The sequence below is a fragment of the Amblyraja radiata genome, chromosome 1 (assembly GCF_010909765.2).
Source record: "Amblyraja radiata isolate CabotCenter1 chromosome 1, sAmbRad1.1.pri, whole genome shotgun sequence".
In the NCBI taxonomy this organism is placed as follows: domain Eukaryota; kingdom Metazoa; phylum Chordata; class Chondrichthyes; order Rajiformes; family Rajidae; genus Amblyraja; species Amblyraja radiata.
The window spans coordinates 131,755,104-131,762,853 of record NC_045956.1 but is presented as its reverse complement, the minus strand read 5'-3'; positions in this window follow the sequence as shown (position 1 = coordinate 131,762,853).

Genomic DNA, 7,750 nt, shown 5'->3' with positions numbered 1-7,750 from the left:
TGCTATTTTGTCTTTCAGCGTGTTGAATGCGAAGTCCTGCTCATCCGTCCATTCCAACTTGGTGTCTTTCCGTAGCAGCTTCTGTAGTGGCGCTGCGATCTGCGCATACTGCTGCACAAACTTGTGGTAGAAGTTGGTGGTGCCCAGAAATGATGCTAGCTCTTTCACGGTAGTTGGGGCGGCGATCGCGTTGATGGCTTGGACATTGTCCTGAGTAGGCTCAACTCCAGACGCTGTCACTCTGTACCCGAGAAAATCAATCTCGGATGCTGTAAATGTGCACTTTGCTGCGTTGAGCGTCAAGTTGTGTTGCACGAGACGAGCTAACACTGTGTGCAGTCGTCGATCGTGTTCTTCCTTGTCCCTTCCATGGACCACGACATCATCGAGGAGATTGAGTGCTTCTTCAATGCCTGTCAGAACCGACGCCACAATTTTTTGAAATGCGCTGGGCGCTGAGCATAGTCCATACGGCATCCTACGGTACTGAAATACTCCTTCATGTGTAATGAATGCTGACAACTGCCGACTGTGTTCTGCTAGTGGTACCTGAAGGTAGCTTCGGCGCATGTCCAGTTTTGTGAACACCGTTGAACCGTGGAACGACGCAGCTAGCTCTTGTATTGTTGGCAGAGGGTATTTGTCCGGAATGATGGTTTTGTTGACCGCTTTGAGATCGATGCACAGCCTGAGTTCACCGTTCTTGCGTCGCGCGATTACCAGATTCGATATCCCAGGAGATGAATCAATGCGCTCAATGATACCATCCTTTTCGAGTCGTTTCAGTTCCGTTGAGACTTCAGCGCGAACGGAAAATGGTAGACGCCGTAGGCGTTGTGAAACCGGCCGGACTGATGTGTCTACACGAGGTGCGTGGCAGTACCCTTTAACTATCCCAAAACCCGAGAAAAGGGAGGGGTACTCCTGTCCATAGTCCGCGTCACTGATCACATTGATGTTCATGCCGGTTGAGTCCTGAAGCTTGAACCCTAGTCGATCAAACAAATTGACTCCCATCAGACTCTTTCCTTCTGTGACGTAGAATGTGAAGCTATCGAGCTTAACTCCTTTGTAGCAGACAGGAACGGTCACTAGCCCTCTCGTGGGTATGGTTGAACCATCATAAGCGTGAAGAGTGTCCCTCGGGGAAGTAAGTGGGTAATCCGAAAAGTACCTTTTGTAGAGGTCGACGCTCAAAATTGAAACCTTCGCCCCCACATCTATGAGGAGCCAAACCGAGGTCCCAGCGATCTCGACCTTGCAGTCTTTGAAAGTCCCTGTTGACCGAACATCCTGGTCAGCCCTGTCCTTTATGGAGTATACATCATGTCCACCCGGAGATTCATCGTCTACTTGGCGGACCGATGACGCCTTCTCCTTTGATGACCGGCATACTTTCTCGAAATGATTTAACTTTGAGCACGCGTTGCATCGTTTACCGTACGCTGGACATTCCCCGGGAGCGTGTTTCCGGTCACAATTCGGACACTGCCTGTTTGAGCGACCGTGTTTTGATTGCCTCTGAATGCCCTGCACTGGTGCTGTGTTCATCTGATGGGGTGCAGGACTAAATGCTCCCTCTGAGCCTGCCATCTGCTGTTGTTTGAGCACCTCGGCGTTATGCTTGAGCCTTTTCGAGTGTGAGAGCATCATCCTCCATGAGAAGGCGCTCTCTAATCCGCGGGACCGACGTCTGTTCGATCAGCTGGTCTCTCACCAACTCATCCGTCAGTGCTCCAAAATTGCACTTTGCAGCCAGTGCTATCAACGCAGAAGCAAATTGCTTCACCGGTTCGCCCTGTCCCTGTGACCGCTGGCGAAACCGGTATCTTTCCATCAGCACACTGGTCTTTGGGACAAAATATTTGCTCAGTGCATTAACAGCAGTACTGTACTCACTCGTTGCAGCACTGTCGAGCTGTGCGAAGTTTCGCTGTCCCTCCGTTCCGAGGCAATGCAGCAGAATCGCTCGGCGGCGAATGTCTGAAATGGCCGCCCCGTCCAGGCCACTTGCGATCAGGTAAGTCTTGAAACTTTCATACCAGCGTATCCATGGTACCGGAGGCTCTCCTGGAGTTTCCAAGAATGGAGATGGAGCAGCGAGGGTTAAGCCAGCCATCCTCGTCACCAGATGTTGTGTTCGAGGGCTAAATAATTCACAATCTACACGGTGTACAGAACCCGAAGTGTGTTTATTTCAAGCCTAACATGGCTGCTGCCAAACCCCTGGACGTCGCCCAGGGAACCCCCTTAGGAAACATTGATCTCGAGGCAGAGCCCTCTAGTGGTGACTCTTGGACACAACACTGGCTAACCTGGATTTCACTCAGTTCCTCCATCTCATTTGACCCCCGGTCCTCTGCTATTTCCGGCAGATTATTTATGTCTTCCTTAGTGAAGAGAGAACCAAAGTAGTTATTCAATTGGTCTGCCATGTCCTTGTTCCCCATGATCAATTCACCTGTTTCTGACTGCAAGGGACCTACATTTGTTTTAACTAATCTTTTTCTCTTCACTTAAGATTAAGAATTGACGCTCGAACACCGAGAGCAGCAGTAGGGTGAGCCGCTTCAATGTAAATTGAGAAGTCTTCATCAAATACGCGCCACCGTTCTGCGAGGTCGTCATCAAACACCAGGATCTCTGGTTTTCTGAGAGCAGAAGCCATAGTAATATATACCAGAGAAAACAACAAACTAAAATAAAAGCAATATAATTAAGCAAGCAGTGAGTCCATTCACTCTGACACCATGTTGAGCTTCTGCTGTTGGAATAACTTAAGTCATGCACAGTGATTAAGATTCAAAGACTTTATTAGTGTTACAGCATAGGTAACTTCATCTTGGCACATAACTCATAAGTGAGGGAGAAAGTGCAGAGAAGCTTTCTGTTAAACTAGTGGGCGTAGCTACAAAGTATGACTCATAAATGAGTGACACTGATCTACAAGAACTTTGGAACTAAAGTAAAGGGATAAAAAACCCAAATGACCATGTGTAAACAAAATGGATATGTTTGGACTCATATAATCTGAATAAGGCATTAAGGAGGGATAAAGTCGTGAAGGTATCTGAAAGATCTGGAAGATGTGCCTGCCGATTAAAACATCGATTAGAATGTCACGCTGAAATAGATATCTGAAGAAAGGTCTCGACCTGAAACGTCGCCAATTTCTTCTCTCCATAGATGCTGCTTCACCTGCTGAGTTACTCCAGCATTTTATGTATACGCATAGTTCGGTTGGACATTGGGTTGAAATTTTATATTGACAATACAGCAGTTTATGTTAAGCAATATTTTGATTTTCTACACCACTGCCTCCTGTTTCAAACTTCAATCCCACACCCTATTCTTAGCTAGTGTGAAGAAATTTGTATTGTGGCTTATGATATCTAGAAAAGACAATCTTAAACAATGCAGAGTTGTGACCTTTGTTGCAAACTGACAAAAAATATCAGTAATTAGACCAACCAACCAACCTCTCCATAACCAGAAAATCCAACAGATTTTTTTCATTAAGCTGCCATCGGCAACAAATTATTTATAAATAGCTCCCAGATTGAGAGGCCAGATGACTGATCAGGGTAGATTCTAGTCATCAGTTGATGGCACCAAGGAAAGGACTGAAAATATGAATAATGTTGAAATTTAAGGTTCTAATCCTCACCAGGAGCAAAATGAAGCTGAACCCGTAGGTGGACAACTGCTAGCAGCAGACATTAGAATTCCATAGTTCCTCCGCATTGTTCCTCTGCAGTCTTAAGATTTTATAATTTAATATTTAGAGGTACGGCGCGGAAACAGGCCCTTCGGCCCACAGGGTCCGCACCGACCAGCGATCCCCACATATTAACACTCTCCTACACACACTAGGGACAATTTTCACATTTACCAATCCAATTTACTTACATACCTATAGACTTTGGGGTGTGGGAGGAAACCGGAGATCTCGCAGTAAACCCACGCAGGTCACGGGGAGAACGTACACACTCCGTACAGATAGCACCTGTAGTCAGGATCGAACCCGGGTCTCCAGCGCTGTAAGGCAGCAACTCTACCTCTACGCCACCTTGCCGCCCTTGTTGCGGAGGAGATGCAGCTCCTCTCTGTGTCCATGAGAGACTCACCCTGAGTAGTCCTCACATCTACACCTGCCTCTGCTCGAGTTGACACTACACCCACCTTGGCTCCAACTCTATATGTATTCACTCTATAAATGGCTAGCAGCATCTATTACCATTCATCTTTTGAAGGCCAGTCTCATGAGGTTGGCAAGATGTTCAAACATTTGTTCGGGGAAGTAAAATAGATATGCCATTTCTAATTGAGCTCCATCCGATATAATTCAAAAATTCTTAAGGCTACGAAAATCAAAATGCTGACAAAGAAAAGGAACTCATTATCATGGATAGATACAAAATGCTGAGTAATTATGAGTGGGACAGGCAGCATCTCTGGAGAGAAGGAATGAGTGATGTTTTGGGTCGACTGGGAGTCAGGGGAGAGGGAGACACAGAGATATGCGGATGGCTAAGGTGTGAAAATGACAGATCAAAGCAGATGAAAATGACAGATCAAAGGAAATGTAGAAGTGATCATTGTTAGCTGCGGGGAAGGTGACAACAAAGCATACAATCAAATTGGAGGAATAGCACCTCATATTTTGCTTGGGCAGCTCACAACCCAGCGGTATGATTTAAGTATAAGAGCAGGGAGGTTCTACTGCAGTTGTACAGGGTCTTGGTGAGACCACACCTGGGGTATTGCGTACAGTTTTGGTCTCCTAATCTGAGGAAGAACATTCTTGCCATAGAGGGAGTACAGAGAAGGTTCACCAGACTGATTCCTGGGATGGCAGGACTTTCACATGAAGAAAGACTGGATAGACTCGGCTTGTACTCGCTAGAATTTAGAAGATTGAGGGGGGAACTTATAGAAACTTACGAAATTCTTAAGGGGTTGGACAGGCTAGATGCAGGAAGATTGTTCCCGATGTTGGGGAAGTCCAGAACAAGGGGGTCACAGTTTAAGGATAAAGGGGAAATCTTTTAGGACTGAAATGAGAAAAACATTTTTTACACAGAGAGTGGTGAATCTCTGAAATTCTCTGCCACAGAATGTAGTTGAGGCCAGTTCATTGGCTATATTTAAGAGGGAGTTAGATGTGGCCCTTGTGGCTAAAGGGATCAGGGGGTATGGAGAGAAAGCAGGTACAGGATACTGAGTTGGATGATCAGCCATGATCATATTGAATGGCGGTGCAGGCTTGAAGGGCCGAATGTCCTACTCCTGCACCTATTTTCTATGTTTCTATGTTTCTATGAATATTGATTTATTTAACTTCGTAACCCTTGCATTCTCTCTCTCGCCATCTCTCCGCCAACCCAGTATCGCTGTCATCCTGACTATTTTTTTCCGATTGTATGCTTCCTGTCCCGCTGAGTTACTCCAGTATTTTGTGTCTATCTTCGGTGTATATCAGCATCTGCAGTTCCTTCCTACACATTATCTTGGATACCTGGTTATTAAAACTGCTATTGTCTCCTTCAAGTTCAATGATACACCAGGATGAAGCATCCTGCTGATTTTGAGCCACCAAATGTCTTACTGTGCCACATCCAAGCCCTGAAACACCTTCAGGGCTTTGGTTCAGCCTTTGAATCAAATTACGATCTGCTTTCAAAGTATCCAACTCAATCAGTGTTTGTTGAATCCACACAGCAGTTCTGGGAATAGTTAAAGCTTTTGGGGCATGGACTTCTTCGCCAGGACTCGCACAACCTCAACTTCTCTGAACATAGTGACATGCCAGACCATGTTGATGTCACCTAACTGTGGTATCTCATCTTGAGCCTATTGGTTTCCATCTTTGTGTATTAGCAGCTGTTGGTCTGAAATTTCAATGACCCGGCTCTCTCCTGCTGCTCTGATTACAGAACCTTCCTCTGAACTGCACCCATTTTGAGATTTGTGAGTTGTCTCACTGCTCATAAAATGCCTTCTTGCTGTCCTGCCTTTTGCACTCACCGTTCCCAATTAAACCGCCAGTAGCATCCACTCAGCTGCCAAGAAACAAAAAAACTCACTTCCAATAGCATTGTAAGCAATTTTGGGCATATCTGAGCAAGGATGTGCTGCCCCTGGAAAGAGTCCAGAGGAGGTATACAAGAATGATCCCAGGAATGAATGGGCAAACCTATGATGAGCTTTTGACAGTACAGCACCTGTACTTGCTGGAGTTTAGAAGAATGAGGAGGCACCTTATTGAAACCTACCAAATAGTGAAATACTTGGATAGAGTGGATGTGGAGAAGCTGTTTCCACTAGTGGGAGAGTCTAGGACTAGAGGGAATAACCTCAGTATTAAAGGACGTTCCTTTAGGAAGGAGATCAGGGGATATGGGGAGAAGGCAGGAACAGAGTACTGATTGGGGATGATCAGCCATGATCACATTGAATGGCGGTGCTGGCTCGAAGGGCCAAATGGCCTACTCCTGCACCTATTGTCTATTGAGATGGGGAGGAATTTCTTCAGTCAGAGGGTGATGAACCTGTGGAATTCTTTGCCACAGAAGGCAGTGGGGACCATCAATGGATATTTTTGAAGCAGAGTGACTTGGATAGGCCATAACTCTCAAAAATCTCCAACGACACTGAATAAAATACCATTTCAAGGTTTTATATCGTGATATACAAATCTCATTTATAATTTGTGATGCTGATTCACTCACAAATGTCTCCAGGCCTACCACAAACAATAATTGCCTTAATCTGTATATGTAGGAAAGAACTGCAGATGCTGGTATAAACCGAAGATAGACACAAAATGCTGGAGTAACTCAGCGGAACAGACAGCATCTCTGAAGAGAAGGAGCGGGTGATGTTTCGTGTCGCGACCCCTTCTTCAGACTGAATCAGCCTTAATCTGTTTTGCATATCACCACTTTTTTTCTCAGTCCTTTGACAATATCACGGCTATACAAACATTTCCATTTGTTCCATATACAGGATGAATGTGCCTTTCAAACTCCCAGCATCTTTGCCAATCCTACTTCCTGTCATTAACATTGCTTTATTTCGAGCATTTGTTTCCTACTTTGCTCTTAATAGACCATTGCCTTATTTTTACCTCAACCAACAACTTCCACAATTTGATGCTAAAATAGTGTTGAACAATTCCCTCGTACTCCTACTTCACAAGAACAGTCTCTTTGGCCCATAATGCCATTCATACATATCCATGTGCCTATCCTTTAAACACCATCATACCAGCCTCCACCACTACCCCTGATAACTGTGTGTGTTCCAGGCACTCACCACCGTCTGTGGGTAAAAAGAAAACTTACCCCGCACATTTCCTTTAAACATTGCCCCTCTCACCTTTGGTCGCCTAATTATAGGAAGGATGTCAACAAAATAGAGGGAGGACAGAGGAGATTTACTAGAATGTTGCCTGGGTTTCAGCAACCAAGTTACAGAGAAAGGTTGAACAAGTTAGGTCTTAATTCTTTGGAGCGCAGTAGGTTAAGGGGGGACTTGATAGTGGTCTTTAAAATGATGAGAGGGATAGACAGAGTTGACGTGGATAAGCTTTTCCCACTGAGAGTAGGGAAGTTTCAAACAAGGGGACATGACTTGAGAATTAAGGGACAAGTTTAGGGGTAACATGAGGGGGAACTTCTTTACTCAGAGAGTGGTAGCTGTGTGGAATGAGCTTCCAGTGGAAGTGGTGGAGGCAGGTTCGATTTTA